This window comes from Aulonocara sp. 'chitande type north' Nkhata Bay, linkage group LG17, assembly GCF_057382095.1.
Source record: "Aulonocara sp. 'chitande type north' Nkhata Bay isolate Kocher_YH1m ecotype deep benthic linkage group LG17, A_spYH_male_GT1.1, whole genome shotgun sequence".
Classification (NCBI taxonomy): Eukaryota; Metazoa; Chordata; class Actinopteri; order Cichliformes; family Cichlidae; genus Aulonocara; species Aulonocara sp. 'chitande type north' Nkhata Bay.
In genome coordinates this window covers 14,801,647-14,826,556 of record NC_141360.1, presented here as the reverse complement: position 1 = coordinate 14,826,556, position 24,910 = coordinate 14,801,647, and the positions used below count along the sequence as shown (strand labels likewise).

Here is a 24,910-nt window from a genome sequence, read left to right as displayed (position 1 = left end):
TGTCGTTGTAGTTGAAGCAGCTATGGTTGTGGTTGATGCAGCTGTGGTTGTAGTTGGTGCCTTAGATGTTGTAGTTGCAGCAACTGTTGTCGTCGCTGTTGACACACTTGTTGTGGTTTGTGCTACAACAGTTGTAGTTGGTGTTGTTTTGGTTGTGGTAGGAGCAGCTGTTGTTGTTGTTTGAGCAGTTGTTATAGTGGTTGGAGCACCTGTTGTTGTGGCTGATGTTACGGCAGTTGTACTTGGTGCCTTAAATGTTGTAGTTGCAGGACCTGTTGTTGTTGGTGACACAGTTGTTGTGGTTTGTGCCACTGCAGTTGTGGTAGGAGCAGCTGTTGTTGTTTGAGCAGTTGTTATTGTGGTTGGAGCAACGTTTGATGTGGTTGATGCGACCAACGTTGTTGCTGGTACCTTAGATGTCGTACTTGCAGCACCTGTTGTCGTTGTTGCTGGTGACACAGTTGTTGTGGTTTGTCCTGTTGCAGTTGTACTTGGTGGTGTAATAGTTGTAAGTGGTGCAGCTGTTGTCGCTGTTGGAGTAACTGTTGTAGTGGTTGGTGCTGCTGCAGTCGTGGTTTGTGCTGCTGTGGTCATGGTTGCAGCACCTGTTATTGTTGGTGGTGACACAGTTGTTGTGGTGTGTGCTGGGGTTGTAGTTGAAGCAACTATTGTTGTGGTTGATGCAGCTGTGGTTGTAGTTGGTGTCTTAGATGTTGTAGTTGCAGCAACTGTTGTCGTCGCTGTTGACACACTTGTTGTGGTTTGTGCTACAACAGTTGTAGTTTGTGTCGTTTTGGTTGTGGTTGGAACAGCTGTTGTTGTTGTTTGAGCAGTAGTTTGAGTGGTTGGAGCACCTGTCGTTGTGGTTGATGTCACGGCAGTTGTACTTGGTGCCTTAGATGTTGTAGTTGCAGGACCTGTTGTTGTTGGTGACACAGTTGTTGTGGCTTGTGCAACTGCAGTTGTGGTAGGAGTAGCTGTTGTTGTTTGAGCAGTTGTTATTGTGGTTGGAGCAACGTTTGATGTGGTTGATGCGACCAACGTTGTTGCTGGTGTCTTAGATGTCGTACTTGCAGCACTTGTTGTCGTTGTTGGTGACACAGTTGTTGTGGTTTGTGCTGCTGCAGTTGTGGTTGGTGCCACTACGGTTGTGGTTGAAACAGCTGTTGTTGTTGTTTGAGCAGTTGTTATAGTGGTTGGAGCACCTGTCGTTGTGGCTGATGTTACGGCAGTTGTAGTTGGTGCCTTAGATGTCGTAGTTGCAGCACCTGTTGTTGTTGGTGACACAGTTTTTGTGGTTTGTGCTGTTGTAGTTGTGCTTGGTGTTGTAATAGTTGTAAGTGGTGCAGCTGTTGTCATTGTCGGACTAACTTTTGTTGTGTTTGGTGCCGCTGAGGACGTGGTTGCAGGACCTGTTGTTGTTGTTGGTGACACAGTTGTTGTGGTTTGTGCTGCTGCAGTTGTGGTTGGTGCCACTGCGGTTGTAGTTTGTGCCTTAGATGTTGTAGTTGCAGCACCTGTTGTCGTTGTTAGTGACACAGTTGTTGTGGTTTGTGCTGCTGCAGTTGTGGTTGGTGCCACTGCGGTTGTGGTTGAAACAGCCTTTGTCGTTGTTTGAGCAGTTGTTATAGTGGTTGGAGCACCTGTCGTTGTGGTTGATGTCACGGCAGTTGTACTTGGTGCCTTAGATGTTGTAGTTGCAGGACCTGTTGTTGTTGATGACACAGTTGTTGTGGTTTGTGCCACTGCAGTTGTGGTAGGAGCAGCTGTTGTTGTTTGAGCAGTTGTTATTGTGGTTGGAGCAACGTTTGATGTGGTTGATGCGACCAACGTTGTTGCTGGTGTCTTAGATGTCGTACTTGCAGCACTTGTTGTCGTTGTTGGTGACACAGTTGTTGTGGTTTGTGCTGCTGCAGTTGTGGTTGGTGCCACTACGGTTGTGGTTGAAACAGCTGTTGTTGTTGTTTGAGCAGTTGTTATAGTGGTTGGAGCACCTGTCGTTGTGGCTGATGTTACGGCAGTTGTAGTTGGTGCCTTAGATGTCGTAGTTGCAGCACCTGTTGTTGTTGGTGACACAGTTTTTGTGGTTTGTGCTGTTGTAGTTGTGCTTGGTGTTGTAATAGTTGTAAGTGGTGCAGCTGTTGTCATTGTCGGACTAACTTTTGTTGTGTTTGGTGCCGCTGAGGACGTGGTTGCAGGACCTGTTGTTGTTGTTGGTGACACAGTTGTTGTGGTTTGTGCTGCTGCAGTTGTGGTTGGTGCCACTGCGGTTGTAGTTTGTGCCTTAGATGTTGTAGTTGCAGCACCTGTTGTCGTTGTTAGTGACACAGTTGTTGTTGTTTGTGCTGCTGCAGTTGTGGTTGGTGCCACTGCGGTTGTGGTTGAAACAGCCTTTGTTGTTGTTTGAGCAGTTGTTATAGTCGTTGGTGCAGCTGTTGTTGTGGTTGATGCCACTGCGGTTGTAGTTGGTACCTTAGATGTCGTACTTGCAGCACCTGTTGTCGTTGTTGCTGATGACACAGTTGTTGTGGTTTGTCCTGTTGCAGTTGTGGTTGGTGCTGCTGCGGTCGTGGTTGCAGTACCTGTTGTTGTTGCAGCACCTGTTGTCGTTGTTGGTGAGACAGTTGTTGTGTTTTGTGCTGTTGCAGTTGTACTTGGTGGTGTAATAGTTGTAAGTAGTGCAGCTGTTGTCGCTGTCGGAGTAACTGTTGTAGTGGTTGGTGCTGCTGCAGTCGTGGTTTGTGCCGCTGTGGTCATGGTTGCAGCACCTGTTATTGTTGGTGGTGACACAGTTGTTGTGGTGTGTGCTGGGGTTGTAGTTGAAGCAGCTATTGTTGTGGTTGATGCAGCTGTGGTTGTAGTTGGTGCCTTAGATGTTGTAGTTACAGCAACTGTTGTCGTCGCTGTTGACACACTTGTTGTGGTTTGTGCTACAACAGTTGTAGTTGGTGTCGTTTTGGTTGTGGTTGAAGCAACTGTTGTTGTTGTTTGAGCAGTTGTTATAGTGGTTGGAGCACCTGTTGTTGTGGTTGATGTTACGGCAGTTGTACTTGGTGCCTTAGATGTTGTAGTTGCAGGACCTGTTGTTGTTAGTGACACAGTTGTTGTGGTTTGTGCCACTGCAGTTGTAGTAGGAGCAGCTGTTGTTGTTTGAGCAGTTGTTATTGTGGTTGGAGCAACGTTTGATGTGGTTGATGCGACCAACGTTGTTGCTGGTGTCTTAGATATCGTACTTGCAGCACCTGTTGTTGTGGTTGGTGACACAGTTGTTGTGGTTGGTGGTGCTGCGGTTGTGGTTGGTGGTGCTGCGGTCGTGGTTGGTGCTGCTGCGGTCGTGGTTGGTGCTGCTGTGGTCGTGGTTGCAGTACCTGTTGTTGTTGGAGCAGCTGCTGTTGTGATTGATGCCACCGCGGTTGTAGTTGGTGCCTTAGATGTCATAGTTGCAGCACCTGTATTTGTTGTTGGGGACACAGTTGTTGTGGTTTGTGTTGTTGCAGTTGTGCTTGGTGGTGTAATAGTTGTAAGTAGTGCAGCTGTTGTCGTTGTCGGAGTAACTGTTGTAGTGGTCAGTGCTGCTGTGGTTGTTGTTGGTGCCACTGTGGTCGTGGTTGCAGCACTTGTTTTCGTTGTTGGTGACACAGTTGTTGTGGTTTGTGCTGCTGCAGTTGTGGCTGGTTCCACTGCGGTTGTGGTTGAAACAGCCTTTGTTGTTGGTTGAGCAGTTGTTATAGTGGTTGGCGCAGCTGTTGTTGTGGTTGATGCCACCGCCGTTGTAGTTGGTGCTTTAGATGTCAGAGTTGTAACACCTGTTGTTGCTATTGGTGACACAGTTGTGGTTTGTGCTGTTGCAGTTGTGCTTGGTGATGTAAGTAGTGCAGCTGTTGTCATTGTTGGAGTAACTGTTGTTGTGGTTGGTGCTGCTGCGGTTGTAGTAGGTGCCGCTGCAGTCGTGGTTGCAGCACCTGTTGTTGTTGGAGGTGACACAGTTGTTGTGGTGTGTGCTGTCGTTGTAGTTGAAGCAGCTATGGTTGTGGTTGATGCAGCTGTGGTTGTTGCTGGTACCTTAGATGTCGTACTTGCAGCACCTGTTGTCGTTGTTGCTGGTGACACAGTTGTTGTGGTTTGTCCTGTTGCAGTTGTACTTGGTGGTGTAATAGTTGTAAGTGGTGCAGCTGTTGTCGCTGTTGGAGTAACTGTTGTAGTGGTTGGTGCTGCTGCAGTCGTGGTTTGTGCTGCTGTGGTCATGGTTGCAGCACCTGTTATTGTTGGTGGTGACACAGTTGTTGTGGTGTGTGCTGGGGTTGTAGTTGAAGCAACTATTGTTGTGGTTGATGCAGCTGTGGTTGTAGTTGGTGTCTTAGATGTTGTAGTTGCAGCAACTGTTGTCGTCGCTGTTGACACACTTGTTGTGGTTTGTGCTACAACAGTTGTAGTTTGTGTCGTTTTGGTTGTGGTTGGAACAGCTGTTGTTGTTGTTTGAGCAGTAGTTTGAGTGGTTGGAGCACCTGTCGTTGTGGTTGATGTCACGGCAGTTGTACTTGGTGCCTTAGATGTTGTAGTTGCAGGACCTGTTGTTGTTGGTGACACAGTTGTTGTGGCTTGTGCAACTGCAGTTGTGGTAGGAGTAGCTGTTGTTGTTTGAGCAGTTGTTATTGTGGTTGGAGCAACGTTTGATGTGGTTGATGCGACCAACGTTGTTGCTGGTGTCTTAGATGTCGTACTTGCAGCACTTGTTGTCGTTGTTGGTGACACAGTTGTTGTGGTTTGTGCTGCTGCAGTTGTGGTTGGTGCCACTACGGTTGTGGTTGAAACAGCTGTTGTTGTTGTTTGAGCAGTTGTTATAGTGGTTGGAGCACCTGTCGTTGTGGCTGATGTTACGGCAGTTGTAGTTGGTGCCTTAGATGTCGTAGTTGCAGCACCTGTTGTTGTTGGTGACACAGTTTTTGTGGTTTGTGCTGTTGTAGTTGTGCTTGGTGTTGTAATAGTTGTAAGTGGTGCAGCTGTTGTCATTGTCGGACTAACTTTTGTTGTGTTTGGTGCCGCTGAGGACGTGGTTGCAGGACCTGTTGTTGTTGTTGGTGACACAGTTGTTGTGGTTTGTGCTGCTGCAGTTGTGGTTGGTGCCACTGCGGTTGTAGTTTGTGCCTTAGATGTTGTAGTTGCAGCACCTGTTGTCGTTGTTAGTGACACAGTTGTTGTGGTTTGTGCTGCTGCAGTTGTGGTTGGTGCCACTGCGGTTGTGGTTGAAACAGCCTTTGTCGTTGTTTGAGCAGTTGTTATAGTGGTTGGAGCACCTGTCGTTGTGGTTGATGTCACGGCAGTTGTACTTGGTGCCTTAGATGTTGTAGTTGCAGGACCTGTTGTTGTTGATGACACAGTTGTTGTGGTTTGTGCCACTGCAGTTGTGGTAGGAGCAGCTGTTGTTGTTTGAGCAGTTGTTATTGTGGTTGGAGCAACGTTTGATGTGGTTGATGCGACCAACGTTGTTGCTGGTGTCTTAGATGTCGTACTTGCAGCACTTGTTGTCGTTGTTGGTGACACAGTTGTTGTGGTTTGTGCTGCTGCAGTTGTGGTTGGTGCCACTACGGTTGTGGTTGAAACAGCTGTTGTTGTTGTTTGAGCAGTTGTTATAGTGGTTGGAGCACCTGTCGTTGTGGCTGATGTTACGGCAGTTGTAGTTGGTGCCTTAGATGTCGTAGTTGCAGCACCTGTTGTTGTTGGTGACACAGTTTTTGTGGTTTGTGCTGTTGTAGTTGTGCTTGGTGTTGTAATAGTTGTAAGTGGTGCAGCTGTTGTCATTGTCGGACTAACTTTTGTTGTGTTTGGTGCCGCTGAGGACGTGGTTGCAGGACCTGTTGTTGTTGTTGGTGACACAGTTGTTGTGGTTTGTGCTGCTGCAGTTGTGGTTGGTGCCACTGCGGTTGTAGTTTGTGCCTTAGATGTTGTAGTTGCAGCACCTGTTGTCGTTGTTAGTGACACAGTTGTTGTGGTTTGTGCTGCTGCAGTTGTGGTTGGTGCCACTGCGGTTGTGGTTGAAACAGCCTTTGTCGTTGTTTGAGCAGTTGTTATAGTGGTTGGAGCACCTGTCGTTGTGGTTGATGTCACGGCAGTTGTACTTGGTGCCTTAGATGTTGTAGTTGCAGGACCTGTTGTTGTTGATGACACAGTTGTTGTGGTTTGTGCCACTGCAGTTGTGGTAGGAGCAGCTGTTGTTGTTTGAGCAGTTGTTATTGTGGTTGGAGCAACGTTTGATGTGGTTGATGCGACCAACGTTGTTGCTGGTGTCTTAGATGTCGTACTTGCAGCACCTGTTGTTGTTGGTGACACAGTTGTTGTTGTTTGTGCTGTTGCAGTTGTGCTTGGTGTTGTAATAGTTGTAAGTGGTGCAGCTGTTGTCATTGTCGGAGTAAGTGTTGTTGTGGTTGGAGCTGCTGCTGTCGTGGTTGGTGCCGCTGTGGATGTGGTTGCATCAGCTGTTGTTGTTGTTGGTGCCTCAGTTCTTGCTGTGGTCGGTGCTGCAGTTGTTGTGGGTGAAGTACAGGTTGGTCCACTTGTTATGGTACCAACATTCTGCATGAAAGGTAGAAAATGTAGGCCTGAAGCAGCTGCACACAAGTTTGTAGATGCACAGCCATAAGCTGGAAAAGTCTTGGTGCCGTCGTTCACTGCAGGTGAAACAGTTTGAAAAATTACAGATATTTTTATGTTATGATGTCATGATATAGCTTTATTTTTAAAGCATTACTAAAAACATCTTAAAAACCTGTTTGCTGATATACCGTTTCAGTTTTATTTGTAGTTAAATGCCACTTGGCAAGTGATAAGACATGTCAAATGGTAAAAGAACGTATAATTGATAAGAGCAGTTAACTGATTTTTCCATCAACAAGAAATCAAAGTGCTACTCTTGATATTTTCGTGTGTATTTTCTTTCCTTGGTTCTTGTTTTGATGGACATTTATTTAGTTCTTCAGCTGCTGTGTTAAACAAATAATTAGTCATGACAATAACTGTCAGATTAATCCATACTTCCATACTAGAAATATTACAATATTTTTTAAAACAGTTTGGGGATTATTTGCTAACTAATATATCTGTGTTGCAGTTAAATCTGTAAAATTTAATAAAGTGATTAAAGATCAAATGTTGATAGTCATCTTTAAAGATTTAAACTTCAAAATAATCTTTTTTAGAAATACTGATAAAATGCTTTTTATCTGATAAAATGCTTTTTATCAGTATTTCTTCCATTGGCTGTTAAAATAAATTCAACCAACATTCCTTTTATAAAAAGAATGTTCGCTGAAGTTATTTTAGGCAGAAAAAATAATTTTAAGATTATCTTTTTTGAAATAAAATGATGAAGACTCACTCGTTGATTGAAAGCATTGGTCCTCCACTCCTTGACATTGTATTGGAGTGTTGCACAAAGGGTTGGAACAAATGTTACATAGCTGGCCGTTACTTGACTGAGGAGTAGGAGCTGAAACAGAAAAGAACATAATTTCAATTCACAACAGAGAACATTTCAGCAGATATCAGAATTAGAGATGGCACGATACCACTTTTTTATGTCCGATACCGATACCGATATCATAAATTTGGATATCTGCCGATACCGATATGAATCCGATATAGTGTTTTTTAATCAACAAAACTGTTTTTTAAATATCTTGCTGCATTTTGTATAAGTTCATACTCAAGTTTAAAACAACAACTACACTAAAGCTATTCTGTTAAACCTGTATCCAAAAAAAATATTTCATAGTTCAGCAATACTGATCAATCTAATAAACTTAAACCTACACCATCCTCCCTATTGTGATATTATTCTGTTATTATATGTTACCTTATATATGTAATCAAAGTAGTTGAATTAGAATACTGCTGTAGATCATATTATACCCTTTAAAATAGAGTGTGTGATCTGTATGTAGTTTAGTTCTCATTATACTTTTGAGTTAACAGAACATATTCACATATTAGTTCATTAGATAAATGTGCATCACTCTGTATCCTTGATCTGCTGGGAATGTGTTACACTGTTTTCTTGACATGCTTAATTGTTGAATCATGAAAAGAAGGTTGTAAGCAGGAGACTCTGTGTCTAAAGACAGGAGAGATAGACAGACCACATTCCACACCCCCACCTTACAGAAAGCAGAGAAACAACTGCCGAGGTCATAACTTAGGCGCTGTAACAGAGAAAAAATGTGATGTTTTGGCTTTTACGACTAGCTGGGGGCCACTAGAGACTATAAAAAGCTGAGCAACCCGTCACCATTTTGAGACATGTGCCTGACCCTCTGGTAGCATCTCTCCCGTCCGGACGTTGTAATGCTCTTATTGTTGAATTGTATGGAAATAAATGATTGTTGATTGAGCATTTATACACCGAGTATTGTCCTTCCTTCAGCCCAAAGATTCAAAGAACTGCGTGTTTTCAACAACTTGGTGCCGTGACCCGGATCTTTGGTGTGCTGAGGAGGTGCAGATTTGACCTTTGGTGAGATCGTGAGGCGAGGTGAACAGAGGACCGGTCCAAAAATAAAAAGGTAAGCACAGCCTGTTGTATTATAAATACCAAATGTGCATATTGGGCTTTCCAAATTAATCTGTTCGCTGAGTCACATGTATTTTCACAGTAAATTTGTCGGTGTCTGGTTTTTGGCGCAAGATACTAACAACATAAGTTGAGGCTGAATTCCAGTGTGTTAAATAAACTGCTTCTACCGAGATACTAATAACATACTACGTTGGTCTAGTTGCAGTAATCTGCTTCTACCGAGATACTAATAACATACTACGTTGGACTAGATGCAGCCACTTTACCTTCCACATTTAATTTTGTCTAATACTGGCTTCTGTAGCAATAATACATTAGAATTTATTCTGAAGACGCGGCCATTAGTTCAGTACATTGAAGTCGAGGTTTGTTTATTTTGTTTATGGTGTCAGTGACGTCCTGGCTTTTGCCGGCTATGAAATAGAAGTTGATTTAAGGACAAGCAGATACTGGCTTCACGGTGCAGTTGGACGCTGGCAACGCGAGAGCGAAACACGTCCGTAGGTTTGGTTTATGATACGGCGTGTTCCGGTGGTGCGGCCGTGAAGTGCAGTAGTGGTTGGTGCTAGTTTTAGTACATTTGATAGAGGTTTTGACGGTGGTTTGTGGCGTCAGTCGAGTATAAAGGGCTGCGGCCATAATACAAAGTAAAAATTTAAGTAAATAGCAACACCTGGTTTATGATGTCAGGTATAACTTCGGGGATGCAAGCATCACTTTTATGATGCGACTTTGCCCCGTGGTGGCGGTCATAATCGCAGAGAAAGGGGTATTTTGGTCTATGGTGCAGTGTGCTTTAAGAAGATCTAATAGTTGAGCTCAGAGGTTTCTGTGTAAAATTCCCGCTGAGGAAAAGTGTTGTGTGTGAGTGTCAAAGCGCGCTCTGGGTGAGAGAGTGTGTGTGAAGCTGCGAGGCGCGCTCTGGGTGCTGTCTTGTGGGTAAAGCGCGCACTGAGTGAGAGTGTGAGTGAGGCGCGCTCTGAGTGTGTTTTTTGTGTGGAGTGTGAAGCGTGAACACAGTGACAGTGACGGTTGATGTGTTTGATTAGGAGGACATTAGAGCAAATACACATTTTAGGATCAAAGGTTGATGCCTAGTGTACCTGTGGAACTTTGCCCTAGGAGTGGCGACCCTCCTGTCCGTGGACGCGTGGCCAGGACCGGCGTTGTCCGGGTGCCGAGGTGGTGACTTGGGGAGGTGAGGGCCCCCGCATAGCTACGGAAATAACACTGGAACGGCCGTGTAATCACGGGTTCACATTTATTTCCGGACTAGAACAAGACACATTTTGCGAACAAACGTTGAGTCTAGATTAGTAAAGAAATATAAAAAGGTTGAATTCCTCGTTTCAGTGGTTGAAATTGTTGTGTGCCTGTCCCCTGACGAGTGTGAAATTAAAATAAAGAGGGAATTTGGAGCCACATGGAGATAGACGGGCATAATTGGGTGTATTACTCTGTGGTGTAATAAAAATAAAAAGGAGAGATAGTAAGAGGTGTGCAGTGGAGAATTATGGAGGAGTACAGAGAGGAATGTGTTGGGAGACTGGCGTACAGTTTACGCTGTCAAGGTAGGCGTGTTGCCTGCTTATCTGTTTAACAGTGATGAAAATGAAATTAAATAAATCTCTTAGTGTGTTAATACAGGAAGCTGCGGACCTGGACCAACTGCCCCCACAAGCACAGCGGCCGAAGCAAAATTATAGGTAATGGGAACCACACCCAGCACGAATCAGCAGCTGTGAAAAAGACAGCAGCGAGGAGAGAATTAGAGGAGAAATTAAGAGAAGTTTTAACACATAAAATTGGGGCCAACGGACTTGTGGAGGTTGGGAAGGCGTCCGGAGCATCACAACAAAAAGGTGAAACAAAAACACACAAGCAGAGAAATCTGAGAGAAAGGCTCCTTTTAAGGTAACGCCTAGTTTGAGAAAAGATAAAATTAACCTGCTTTTATACAAATGCACATACACGCAATGAAGAAACAGCTTACACTCATGAACACGTGAAGATTTTCCAGCAAGGTTAAAGAAAAATTAACATACTTAAATGATGAAGTCTATACATTACTGACAAAGAAACCCTCTGGGTTGCAGGACAACAATTTAACTAAAAAAAAAAAAAAAAAAAAAGGAACACTGGTCTAACCAACCAGGCAAGACGCAACAAATTTAGTGGTTAAAAGATTCAAATTGTGACATGTTTTCTGTTGATTGATTAATAAAAGTGATTACTGAATGAAAGAAAGTTCCTTTTTTGGGCTTTTAAACATGATCTTAAGAATTTTAATATGTACCTGTGTTGTCCTGTCAACTTGGTGGGTTAGGAGTTGATTATATCGGGAGACAAAAAACAAAAAAAGGGGGAGAGAAGGCTGACACAGGGCCTGGCCCCATTGTCTCCCCTCTGAATAACACAGCCAACACAACATCATTTTCCTGTTCGTTTGTTTTTGTTTTTTGTTTTTTGTTTGTTTTTGTTTTGTTTTGTTTTTGTTTTTTCTATACATATTTAATTACAGGCTGCTTTGCCGGCCCTGAAAGCCGAGGCTGACTGGACTCCTGCTCTCCCCCATACGTGACACTGACCAAATGCTGCAACAGCTGGACCCACAACAACGACCTGAGAATGTCAACAGACCTGCAGGAATGTGATCTCATGCAGCCGAGACGGAGAGCACTAAACCTAAGGCCCGTTTCACTACACGGGGGAAAATTCCCAGACTGCGTCAGCTGACAGAGCTGTGACGAGACGCCCGCCAAGCCCGAATGAAAAGTAAGGCCGAGCGAAAGAATGCTGACCTTGATAACTTTGCATTCACACTGTGCAGGACAGTGATGGACCAACACGGATGATCGGGTGGCGAAAAAGGGCGTGACCGAGACAAGAGGAGTAACTGAGGACAGAAGGCACCTCAGAATGGACAAAAACACAGAAGAAGATGCAGGTTTCACCTGCGGTGAACATCGACACTGGAGAAAGGACTGCCCCAATTGGGGTCAGAACCAGGACGGACTGAATTTTGAGCAGCAGCAGTAGCAGCAATGGTCGCAAACAAACTGAAAAAGGAGGGGGGCAGGACCCCAGGGCATGCTTCAGGCCGTGGTTTACCCAGAACACCAGAACAGGAAAGTGATGAACACACACACACACACACACACACACACACACACACACACACACACACACGTCTCCAAACACACAGATTCAGAATGAAGTGAAATACACACATGAACACGTGCACTCGTTGAGTGAGTGAGAAATGACACACACACACACACACACACACACGGGAATGTTGATTCACTGAGAAGTGATGCACACACATACACATGCACACGCTTGTGCAATAAAGAGTGATCCACACGCACACACACATACACGCTGATGCAATGAAGAATGCTTTGCTTATGCTGATATGCAAAATGCTGCACACAAACATCCCAATGCATAATTTTTATGAGGAGCCATTGATTTCCATTGATTACCATTAAATACTTAGAATGTGTTATATGTCACCCAGAGGGCATTTATGTAGATTTTAGGAATAAGGTCTAAAAAAGTTTGGTTATGAAAACAATGTCTGTGCGTGATGTCTGTTTATGGCTCAAGGCCTTGACTGAATTCTTTGCTGTGCTTCACACAGCCCTGATGAGGAACAGTGGCACAGAGTGAAAATGATGAATTAATAGTGTAAGTTTTAGGTCGGAGTACGGCATTTTCTGTGATTGAGTTTTAATACAAGGAGGAACAAAAGGTGTTACGGCACCTGAGGTTCTCATTCCCACACAATATTGTCCCGGCAGGAAGCAAAATGTTCCTGTGAATTTCTGGTTGATTGTTTAGTTTTGTTTAGCGCTAGCTTGATTTTATCAGTGAGCTTTGGCTTGTGTTCTTTCTCGTAAGCGAGAGAGGGATAGTTTTATGCTTGGACATGTCTGCAACGGGCCCTAGTTTGTGTTATTTTAGTAGTATTTTGTTGGTTATGTCTGTTTTCGTTTTTGTTACAGTGCACTGGAGAAAAAACATCTGAGAGGTGTGATCCACCGGTGGTGATATGTTGATATTTTGTGAGTTCATGATTTAACAATCAGCTCTTTAAACAAGGCCTGAAAGATTGAAATTTAAAGCGCTATAAAATATTATTACTGTAAACAGTTGCAAAGTGTGCTTCTCCATGATTGTAATTGGCTTGGGAGAAATTCACTTATAGGGAACACTGATCTAAAAGGATTGCACCGAGTCAATCCGGCCCAAAAAACAACAAGGAATTGTTTTCCTTTAAAATGATGACGTCATCTTGCTGGTGATGGAGGCTCGAATAGGTTGCGCGGGAGACTCCATTATCAGCAACATCTGGTATGAATGTGTATGGAGGTATGCATGCGAATGGACTGTGATGGACTGACGACTAAAAGCTTTGACTGACTTGATACTGAGACAATGACTGCACCCACTTTAGGATTAGTAAATGCCAATAAACAATTCATAAACAATTCACCCAGCCGACAAGAGAAGGGTGGATGCTTCGCTTTGTTTTGTTTTGTTTTTTCAGGAGCAGGAGGATAAGAGAGACTGGAGGAGGAGACTCTAGCTTCACATAAGTATGAACTGCAGACTTAACACTGTGGTTGCTGATTTTGAGTTACTGATGTTTGCATTAAGAAAACTGTGCTATATTAGCTGTGTTTTGATTAAGGTATCATGTTATATTATTGGGAATGCCAAATGCTACAGTGGAGATAACTATTGATATCACTCATGACTGGAATATGTTATTATTAACCATAGCAGGCCACTGTAAAAAGTCAATTAAATTTTATAGAGGAAAATCGCCAAAATTGAACAATACCTATGAATGACTGGCCACATTCAGAATAGAGATATGCAATAATAAACATTGGTCCACGTGATTTAGGTTCTCACTTGAAATAGTAAGTTATTAAATGTAGAATATAATCGACAGGGACATTTGATAGGATGTGGTACTGAAAAAGAACAAGAGCAAAGTAAATAAAGAAAATATTGTGTTTAGTTTGGATAAATTCAAATTAAAATGTACCATTACACTCAGAGGATCAATATGAAATAAAACATATGCAAAATTTGTAGGAAGTACATGACTGATAACTGTTCTGTCCTGAGCGTTTGTTTCCAGAGCACCCACTTGACCACACCAACAGTTTCTCGCCACCGAGGAGGGGTACTTGCAAAAAGAATAGAATAAAAATCTGAGTTTAACAAAACATTTTAAATGTAAATATCAAGCTTACCTTTCTTTTTCCATGAAATGTGCTTGTGGGCACGCCAGCCATTTTGAAAAGGTGGGCAAAACAATTGGCAAGGCCACACCCCCACACGTGTGATATAATTTTAAAGGTACTGTTGCCCTCTCTAAGAAACATCAGGACTTAGAGGAGTGGCAAGTAGAGTATGCGAGCTACAAGCAAAAACTAAAATGTGTACTACAGTGTGCAAAAATGAAATACTGGGTCATCAGGGGGTCATGAGGGACATTTATAAAACTAAAAGTCCCACTAACCTTAAAGTGCACTTGAAAAGCTCACACAAGAAGGCTAACCTAGCTTACCTAGAAGACCTCATCAGGGGGAGCACACTCCCCCTCCTTGAAGAGCTCACCCACTCAACCCGCATCCCCAGAAAACAGCTAACCCCAGATAAGGCAGCGTGATGTATCCCGAGACAACAGGACTGGGACATCTAAATAAAGGTGTGAAACAATCGCCTTCAAAAGATTATCAATTCACTTGAACCAAAATTAGGACCACTCGGTGCGGCAAGAGTAAATAGTTATTAGTCTCAACACCCAAGGATAACCAGAAGAGCATGACTGATATGATGGAACTGGGATTTTGTTACACTTAATTTTTGCAAAACACAAATAAAACTAAATTGAAACTAAGGATTTTCAGAAAATAAAAACTAGACTAAACTAGCAAGGAATTGGTAAAAACTAATTACAACTGGTAAAAATTGAAAATCTGGAGTCGAAACTAAATAAAAATAACAACTAATGGAAATGGCGAAAAGTTTAAAACCCTGGTGCAGAGATTGGCAAATCTGACCAGGAAACGTTATAAAATGGATTGTCAGGATAGTCAGCGTTAAAGCCACTTTTGACAGTCCATACTAGGATGGCATTGGACATCTTCGGGGCAGAAAAGGGTTGGTGTGACCAAGGTGTAGTTTGGCTTGTTGTATGTACATTTCAAAATGTTACAGCTCTGGATGGACCAGTTACCAGGGCATGAAAGGATGACAGACTTTATTACATGAGGAGAAGGGACATTTTCGGGATCGAAGATCCTCAGGGATGACAAGGCTGGAGCAACGGTACTCGAGAGAAGAATTTCTGATACTTTCTGAGATATGATGTCACTAACCTTCTCTTTTAATTGTCTAGCTCCAATGAATTGACACATGGGAGTGTGTCAAAAAGGGGGAGTTGAGTTTGAACATCAAACAATGGTGATATGAAAATTTCTATGAGTTTATTTTTGTGTTTAATAATTTAGCTATGGTAAAACTTAAGCTTATAATGTGTTAGACTTAGAAAGGGTTCACTAATTTTTGATTTCTTTTACACACACATAGATTATGATTAGAATAGGTCCTGAACATAATATTTTAAACCAAATTTGAATCGTTAGAACAACAATGGATAACAATATTAGATTATCAAGGCTAGGGAGAGAGGTGTTTTGGTTTTCTGTCTCTTGCAGAGAAAGGAACAGACACCAGACGGGGACCCGGAGATGTGAGGACCCTTCACAGCAGGGACAGATGTAGGGACTGCCGAGACAGCAACTGGGGTCAAGTGTCATGACGTTTGGGCTCCTGGAGAAGATGGATCCCACAAACACAGCAATAACCATGAAGGGGTTGGCGAAAACCAGGAACACCAGACCAACGAGGTTCGAGAGGCTCTTGGCAGAAAGGGGGACACGCCGGTGAACCCAAAACACACAGATCCTTGTTTGAAATCGGGACAGAATAATCCCCAGAACTGTGCAATGACTAAAGGGTGGTCTAACCCCGGAGGTCGAAGAAAGAAGCTGAGAATCACCCAACTGGAAGACACTGGTAGCTGCAGCAATAAAAATAAAGGTTAAAAGCTCCTTAGACAGAGGTTCTAGTCTAAGTACATTTGAAAGGTATAAGGGGGCATTAAAATGGGAGTGGAAAACTGGAGCACCAAAATAAAGCTGTGGGAAAATGGGGAGTGATGGGAGTGTCATCTGTAACTGCTGTTATGGTTGTAAATCTAACTTTGCTTGCATCTGAACTGCGTGAACACAGAGGTCATCCCCCATATGGTCCACCCGTTAAAGGGGGACAGAGGGCCTCAGGATCAAGAAAACCTGGACCTTGCAACGCTGAAGTGCTTGTTATTAGTGATCTCTTTAATGAGAGATCAAAAGAGGGTATTGTGATATTATTCTGTTATTATATGTTACCTTATATATGTAATCAAAGTAGTTGAATTAGAATACTGCTGTAGATCATATTATACCCTTTAAAATAGAGTGTGTGATCTGTATGTAGTTTAGTTCTCATTATACTTTTGAGTTAACAGAACATATTCACATATTAGTTCATTAGATAAATGTGCATCACTCTGTATCCTTGATCTGCTGGGAATGTGTTACACTGTTTTCTTGACATGCTTAATTGTTGAATCATGAAAAGAAGGTTGTAAGCAGGAGACTCTGTGTCTAAAGACAGGAGAGATAGACAGACCACATTCCACACCCCCACCTTACAGAAAGCAGAGAAACAACTGCCGAGGTCATAACTTAGGCGCTGTAACAGAGAAAAAATGTGATGTTTTGGCTTTTACGACTAGCTGGGGGCCACTAGAGACTATAAAAAGCTGAGCAACCCGTCACCATTTTGAGACATGTGCCTGACCCTCTGGTAGCATCTCTCCCGTCCGGACGTTGTAATGCTCTTATTGTTGAATTGTATGGAAATAAATGATTGTTGATTGAGCATTTATACACCGAGTATTGTCCTTCCTTCAGCCCAAAGATTCAAAGAACTGCGTGTTTTCAACACTATTCTGGTATTTTAAAGAGTACTTAGCATAAATATTAAGCAACCTAACTAATAGGGTTCCAACTCCCAGCAACAACAAAAATAAATAAATAAAAAATAGGGAACCACCCCTCACGCTCCACCTCATGATGCTTAATCGACGTAATCAACCTTAATTTGATGCAGTGTGGAAAAAAAAATGCACAGAAATCAATTATTTTTCAAGAAATATTAAATAGATTCAACATCTTTCTTCAACAAAATTGCAGACTGCACAGATGGTACCTTCACAAAGGAAAAAGTACTATAGCTTACTAGGGTATATATATATATATATATATATATATATATATATATATATTAGACTTAATAGTTACTATATACAGTAATGGACTTCTATTCATTTTGCATCAAATTAAAACTTTGGCTGTCAGATAATTATTTATTAAAAGCTAGACATTTTAAATGAGAATAAGAAAGAAAAGTATGTCTTTGTGCCCCCTTTTCCCTGTTAATGCCCTATCGGCCCCCCTGGCTAAACTTTGCTAGATCCGCCCCTGCACAGTTACCAGCCGTCAGCTACGTAGAAAAAGATCCTCGAGTAGAAAGTAATATTAAATAAATTCTAACAACAGCTTATAGAGCTTAAACGTGCTGCTGTTGTTCAGCCGCTGGTTTCCTCTTTCTGGTGCAAAGTGGGCCAAAAGCAAACTAGAGAGATGTACTCCCGACAGAAAAGCCGATCAGCTGATCGTTAAGCAGTTTCATGATTGAAGTAGCAGCAAGAAGAGGCAGTCGCTCCATATATCGTTTGTTAAGCTTAACGCAGGAATGCTTTACAAACATTCAGAGATGGACTTACACACTTGCTGTACTTCTCTCGGGGATAACTTTGTCGGAGATGAAATGCCGGGTTGCTAGCGAAGCTCCAAATGCTATCCAGACCACCGACAGGTCCCGCATGCCACAGCCGCTCTATCACGTGATGCATACTGCTCCGACGTGCTAACGTTCTGAGGTGAGTTACACCGTGTTGCAAGTTTTGTGAGGTGCTTTCGTGATATTTAATGGATCGGATTACATTTTTTATTTTTCTCCGATATCCGATCCAGTAATTTAGGTCAGTATCGGACCGATACCGATACGTAATATCGGATCGGTCCATCTCTAATCAGAATATTGTTTCTTATCTCTTTCTGTTATTGTGTCTTTAATAAAACACATTGATTTGTGCTTACCAGCCAGAGTTTGTGAGTTGCAGTTATCTGTGTTGCAGCACGTGGCAGATGCAAGAGCACTTTGAACACCCAGGTCGACTGAAAATGTCTGAGAGCCCGTAGCTGGACACAGGGAGGAAGATGCACATGCCTTGTAGATTTCTGTTGTTGTATTTCCAGATGAGGTAGCTGCAAATTCACAGTGTGGTTCATTAATGTTGATGAAAAGTACATATAACCTCACAGTATTTGCAATTTACTGAAGTGTATCACATAATATGAAGAGAAGATTACCTAAAATAGTAGCTGTAACACACATCTTCCCTGAAGAACATGTAATCGGTACTGTGCTTGAACACGTCTGATCTGTGCATGTTTGACACTGAAGGGCTCCAGCTGCAATCAGGAGCGAAACATTGAAAGGACTGAAGTTAAAATGAAACATTACAGGTTTTTGAATACCCCAGTATACTGGCATTATTAAAGTCTTCATCTCTTCTATTTTTTTACACTGTTACAAAGATTGATGAAATGCTGTTAATCTCTGTATCTCTGTATAAATAAATAAAAAATGGATAGGAAACACTAAATTAGAGTTAATTTAAGGTTAATGTATTAAGGATAATTAAACCATGGAGGCCTACTCTAAAAACTGTCACGCATATAACAGACTATGAATCTATATTTAAAATGTTATAATTTTTAGGGCATGTATATCACCACCATGTGGAGCACCTGTTGTCGTGGTTGGTGTAGCTGTGGTTGTGGTTGGAGCAGCTGTTTTTGTGGTTGGTGCTGCAGTTGTTGTGGGCAAAGTACAGACTGGTCCACTTATTATGGTACTGACATTCTGCATGAAAGGTAGGGAACCCAGGCTTGAGGCAGCTGCACACAGGCTTGTAGACGCACAGCCGTGAGCTGGGAAAGTGTTGACACCGTCGTTCACTGCAGATCAAAAATCAGAGTTTGAACAATTTCAGTTATTTTTATGTTATGATGTTATGATATAGCTTCATATTTAAAGCATTACTCAGAACATCTTAAAAATCACTTGATGCATGTTCAATCATTCAAGTAAGTAAGTGGGAGTGGGGGAAATGTTTTGTCACTGATCCAAGTTACTTCTTCAGTCCCAGCTGACTGCAGGTTTCCCCAACCTTATAAACAGTACATTTGCACAATGACAGTAACTAGCCTACTGAATGAACAATGGGCTGTGAGGTCAGTTCCTTGATCATTAAGGATGACTGACAAAATGTTTCTTCCACTGAAAATGTTATGTCCTGATGAACAGAATCAACCTTTTGCGATCTTAAAAATCAATTTGCTGAGATTCAGTTTAATTTATTATATTATGTGGTTCAGTGCCACTGGGCAAGTTAAAAGAGATGTCAAATGGTAAAAGAACTGATAAATTTATTGCTGTTCTCTGCTTTAACAAAGCCCTCGAGGCAATATTGACTACAACTCTTTTACCAGTTCACACACACATTCATACAGCAGTTTTATAGTTGGCCTTTTTCGTGCTCTAACTGTTGCGTGTAACACTATTGATGCATCAGGGTAATTTGAGGTTCAGAATCTTTCATTTTCACATGCGAACTGTAACCATAAAACATATCATAAGACAAACATGACTGTGTAGTAGCCAGTGACCATCAAAAAAAGTACTCAGAGCATTATAATTGAAAATGTTTTTCTTTTTTATGCCCTAACACACCTGTCACAGTAATTTATTATCAAATATATTGTATTACTTTTTTTATTTAGAGCTTATAATCTATTTCTCAGTCAAAAGAAAATCATTAAGCTACACTGTAGATCATCTGTAGAGTTGTGAGCATTGACCATTGTTATTGGTTTGTAAATGGTCAGAGAAGCTGATCTAATGTACTCCATAGTACTCCATGGAGTCCTGGCATTCCATACTCCAGTGGGTAGCATTTTCTGAGAACACCTTTAATGTTAAATAATGAAGAAACATTTAGATTTATAGATGCAAGGCCATAAGCTGGAAACATTTTGGTGGCATCATTAACTGTGATTTACTAAAGAACTAATTCAGCAGATTTTTTTTTCCTGATTCTATATTTCAAACATAAATATCTTTCACATAAAGAGCAATTTAACATCTTTTAATGTGCTCTGTTTGCTGACAGTCTGAAACTTCAAATCTCACTGCAGAGACTTTTGGGTGTACTCTAAAACCTGAGAACACCACTAAAGGGTGTAGTTGTTTGTTCAGCATTTCTGATGTCATAATACCACATCCACCGGTAAACATTTTTGAATTGAAGAGAAGAACAGAGCCTGATTTTCCCTCATTGTTTTGGTGACTTTCACAATAATGCTATTGAAAACATGTACTCACAATGTCAGAAGCCAAAGTGATTTCCTATGAACGAACAGTGTTCCTACACTGTTAAAAAAAACATCTTAAAAAAACGGTAATATTCCGGCAGCTGGGGCGCCAAAATACTACCGTAAAATAACAGAAAATAACTTTCTCATGAAAATACAGTTAATTTCAGTAATGAAAATAGAGTTTGTTGTGCTAATCTTACATGGGGTTCTGCCTTTTCCAAGTGCGTTTAGACATTAAATTAGGAACATTTTAACGTGATCAAACAATGAAATTACCTATAAACAAGGTCAATGAATGTGGCAATATGAATCATAATACGTAAATGTACAGAAATATACAGTTAACAGTTGGTTTAAATAATAATGGGTTGCATGCCCTAGGACAGAGGCAAGGCTGCCATATCGCACCATCGGCCCCTCTGGCCAGCACCAGTAGGTGAAGAGTCTTGACCACGGACACAATACTGAGAGTGTTCGAGCCGGGGCGCGAACTGGCAACTTTCTAATCACAAGGCAAACTGCCAACTCTTGAGCCACGATCGCCCTAAATAGCAATGATAATAATACTGTGATGTAACTCAAGCTTATAGGAATCATGTTATATACTTTTCCATAGCATTACATTTGAATTCAACAGTTCAATCTTTCAAATAACGGACAGATATTTGTGAAATCGTGATACATTTGTGAATGTATTTTAACAATCTAAATATGCATATGTACAGACAGATAGATTTAATAATCATGACAATTATGTTTTATTACATTACAGTGATTTAACGTTAATTTACATTTGAAATGTGAAATCACAGTCTATTTAAGTGACTTTAATGATATTCTAGAAGAACAGAACATTACTGTAAAATACACAGTAAAATACTTTTATATTAGGATTTTTTCCTACAATGCTGCCATACCCGCAACCTTGTGGTTGTTAGTTCACATTCATTGGCCGATGCTTAGTGTCATGTTATTATGTGTCCCAACGTCCAATGGCATGTCACATTGTTTTCATGGCCACACCCTCACCCCAGGTGCAGAGGCCTATTTCTGTTCAGGAATGTTGTGAATACTTTGAGATTTATATTAATTGCAATTCCTACCTCTACATTTATTTTTTAAAAGTTATTTTACCTTTGACATGTAAAATCACTGTCTACTTATGTAAATTTAATGATATTCTAGAAATACAGTACAAAACTGTAAACTATACAGTAAGATACTTTGACATTACTATTTTTTGGAACAGTGTACACTGGGTGTTCTATCATCATGTAAACTGCGTTTTCATTTAAAGTAGGTAACTGATTTTTCCAAGAAATGAAAGTGCTACTCTTGATATTTTCATGTGTATTTTCTTTACTTTGCTGTAGTTTTGATGGACATTTGTCTGTTTGTCTTCAGCGGTTGTTTTAAACAAATGATTGGTCACGACAAAAAGTGGCAAATTAATCAATACCTCCATGCTTCAAATATTGAAATATTTTTAAAAACAGTTTGGGGAATATTTGTTAACTAATATATTTATGCGTTGTGGACAAATCTGTAATCTTTCAAAAGCTGATTAATGAGCACATCTTAATTGTCATCTTTAATGATTCAAAGTACAAAGTAAGATCTATTACAAATATTGATAAAATGCTTGATAATGTTTCCAGTGACTGGTTAAAAAAAACCAAAAAAAACAAACTTTGTTAATGTTATTCTAGGCAGAAAAAAGAATTTAAAGCTGATCTTTGTTAAAGTATACATCAAGAAGACTCACTGATTGATTGAAAGCATTGGTCCTCCACTCCTTGACATTGTATTGGAGTGTTGCACAAAGGGTTGGAACAAATGTTACATAGCTGGCCGTTACTTGACTGAGGAGTAGGAGCTGAAACAGAAAAGAACATAATTTCAATTCACAACAGAGAACATTTCAGCAGATATCAGAATATTGTTTCTTATCTCTTTCTGTTATTGTGTCTTTAATAAAACACATTGATTTGTGCTTACCAGCCAGAGTTTGTGAGTTGCAGTTATCTGTGTTGCAGCACGTGGCAGATGCAAGAGCACTTTGAACACCCAGGTCGACTGAAAATGTCTGAGAGCCCGTAGCTGGACACAGGGAGGAAGATGCACATGCCTTGTAGATTTCTGTTGTTGTATTTCCAGATGAGGTAGCTGCAAATTCACAGTGTGGTTCATTAATGTTGATGAAAAGTACATATAACCTCACAGTATTTGCAATTTACTGAAGTGTATCACATAATATGAAGAGAAGATTACCTAAAATAGTAGCTGTAACACACATCTTCCCTGAAGAACATGTAATCGGTACTGTGCTTGAACACGTCTGATCTGTGCATGTTTGACACTGAAGGGCTCCAGCTGCAATCAGGAGAGAAACATTGAAAGGACTGAAGTTAAAATGAAACATTACAGGTTTTTGAATACCCCAGTATACTGGCATTATTAAAGTCTTCATCTCTTCTATTTTTTTACACTGTTACAACGATTGATGAAATGCTGTTAATCTCTGTATCTCTGTATAAATAAAAAAATGGATAGTGGTGTAACACCACCTAGTGCGAGAAAAGAATCTGACCACAAGATTAGATCAGCTCTTATGGAACATTAAGGTTAAACTTTAACACCAAGCTATCTCTGGGTTAAGTCTGTTTTTTCAAAGCACACCCAAACAATTTACAAGATAACAGGTTACAACATTCACATGACACCACACAGTGAATATGAGTTTCTATTGAATGATGAATCTTAATACCCATTAGCATGCTCATTTCAAATTCACTTTCTGTAGATTTGTTAATTGCTCTTCCTCATTTCTAACATGAAGTAGACCTAATCCGCTCAGTGAAATAATTTGGCCAAACTAAACGATTTTCACATCAGTTTTGCAAACAGAATCAGCAACAGAAGTTGCAAACTAAAAGAAGGAAATACGATTTCCGAAAATCATGGCATTTCTTTCTGTGAGGCTCCTGGTTTTTTTTGCGTGTGTGTATCTTTTTGTAGTTTTATTGTTTTTTTGTTGTTGTTGTTGTTTTTTGTTTTGTTTTTTTTTTGGGGGGGGGGGGGGGGGGGGTCATCACATGCATTAATCGATTTTCCTACTGATAGATCCTAAATAATAAGAAAAGTCCAGTTACCTGTGCTGGAGTGTGCCCAGAGGAGAATCAGAGTAGTCAACTTCATTGTGATGAACATTTCAGTTTTGCAGATTAGTTTCCCTGGACTGTGATACTAAATCTCAGGAGCACTCCTACACTTTATATACTGAACAGGTGAGCTTAGGATTGGGTGTGTTTATATTTTTACAGCATGAACATCAGACGCTCATCTCCTCTTTTGTCAAATCATTCTGCTAGTGCACGTTACCACACCCTTGTTCAATTGCACATTTAAACAAAAAAGGGTATGCAACCGCTTTTTATACAAATTATAAATGAAAAACTATGATGCGTCACTGACCCTTTTCTATTTTTGCTAAACATACATCTTTAGCTTTTCTTTATTCGCTAAATTAAGATGAGTCCATGAATACCTGTTGATAAAAGCTGGCAGAGAGCATGGAATGAATAGTCATGGTGAGATATTTCCTACCTCACACTACATGAATTACCCCTCAAAACCTTTTGACAATTTAAGCTAGAGTTTGGAAACACTGTCAGTTTAGGGAGATATTGCTGCATCTATCTTTTAAATGATGCATTTATTCCCCATTGCTCTTTTCTAAAGGCTTAGCACAGCAAACAAAGTTTTGGCTATAAGAAGCACTAACCATTGAAGCTTTTCTGTCTACATGTAGTTAAAGCCATAATCAATGCAAATCTGTGACTGAGATACAAACAGCCAAACCTTATATTTAAAGGCTGGCCGCCTTAAAAAAAATGAAGGACTGATATACCCACACTTTTTTATTGCAAAAGTTTGGCTCACTTGTACTTTTGTTGTTCCTGCTAATCTGCAATGTTGATAAACCAGGTAACCGGTGTGTTCAGGGAAGTTAATCGACAGATGCTTTAAACTGCTGCAGGAGCAGGTGTGGCAGCAGTCTTACCTTGAGTATCACATTAACATTTGTACAGTGAAGGAACTGCGCTTTTACTTGATTGCTCTAGTTAAGTATATTTTAGCTCAAACATTTGTTTTATTTTTCATAAATTGAAAAGTATATTTTGCAATTTGTTCAGTCTGCTAATAATGTGTTACTTTGACACATCACCAAGTACAGATGAAACTGTGACTCTAATAAAAGCTTAACATTTTTGACAGTATTTAGTGTAATAGGTTAAACAATAGGAAACACAGGACTGTTTCCCAAACAGCACAGTTCTGCTTTTTGATGACTTTGCCGCACCCTCTCTTATTGTGGGAAAACCCATTTATATCTTAATAATAGCATGTTGAAAATCAAACATAAGATATTCTTTGTATCGGGTCTGCGTGTGTGTCACAGGCACACACACCCCTGCCCTATGCACGTCATGTTTTTTTGTTTTTTTTATGTTGGCTCTTGTTGTGTGTGTTTTGTGCATCTATAAAGGGACAACAAAGAGGGTTGATTTTCATGCAGGATGTTTTTATTTGAGATTATGGTTATTCTTGTTATTCAATAGCTATTGTGGAGATCAGGGAAATATTTTACTGCTACTATCCATAACCATTATCATTACCATCACATTAATTATCATTTCATCAA

General features: G+C 40.8%; 1 pseudogene; it reads right to left on the bottom strand.

Moving 5' to 3' along the window:
- Positions 1 to 412: 412 nt before the first annotated feature.
- LOC147309789 (uncharacterized) lies at positions 413 to 23,403 on the bottom strand (annotated as a pseudogene).
- Between the last annotated feature and the right edge of the window lie 1,507 nt (positions 23,404 to 24,910).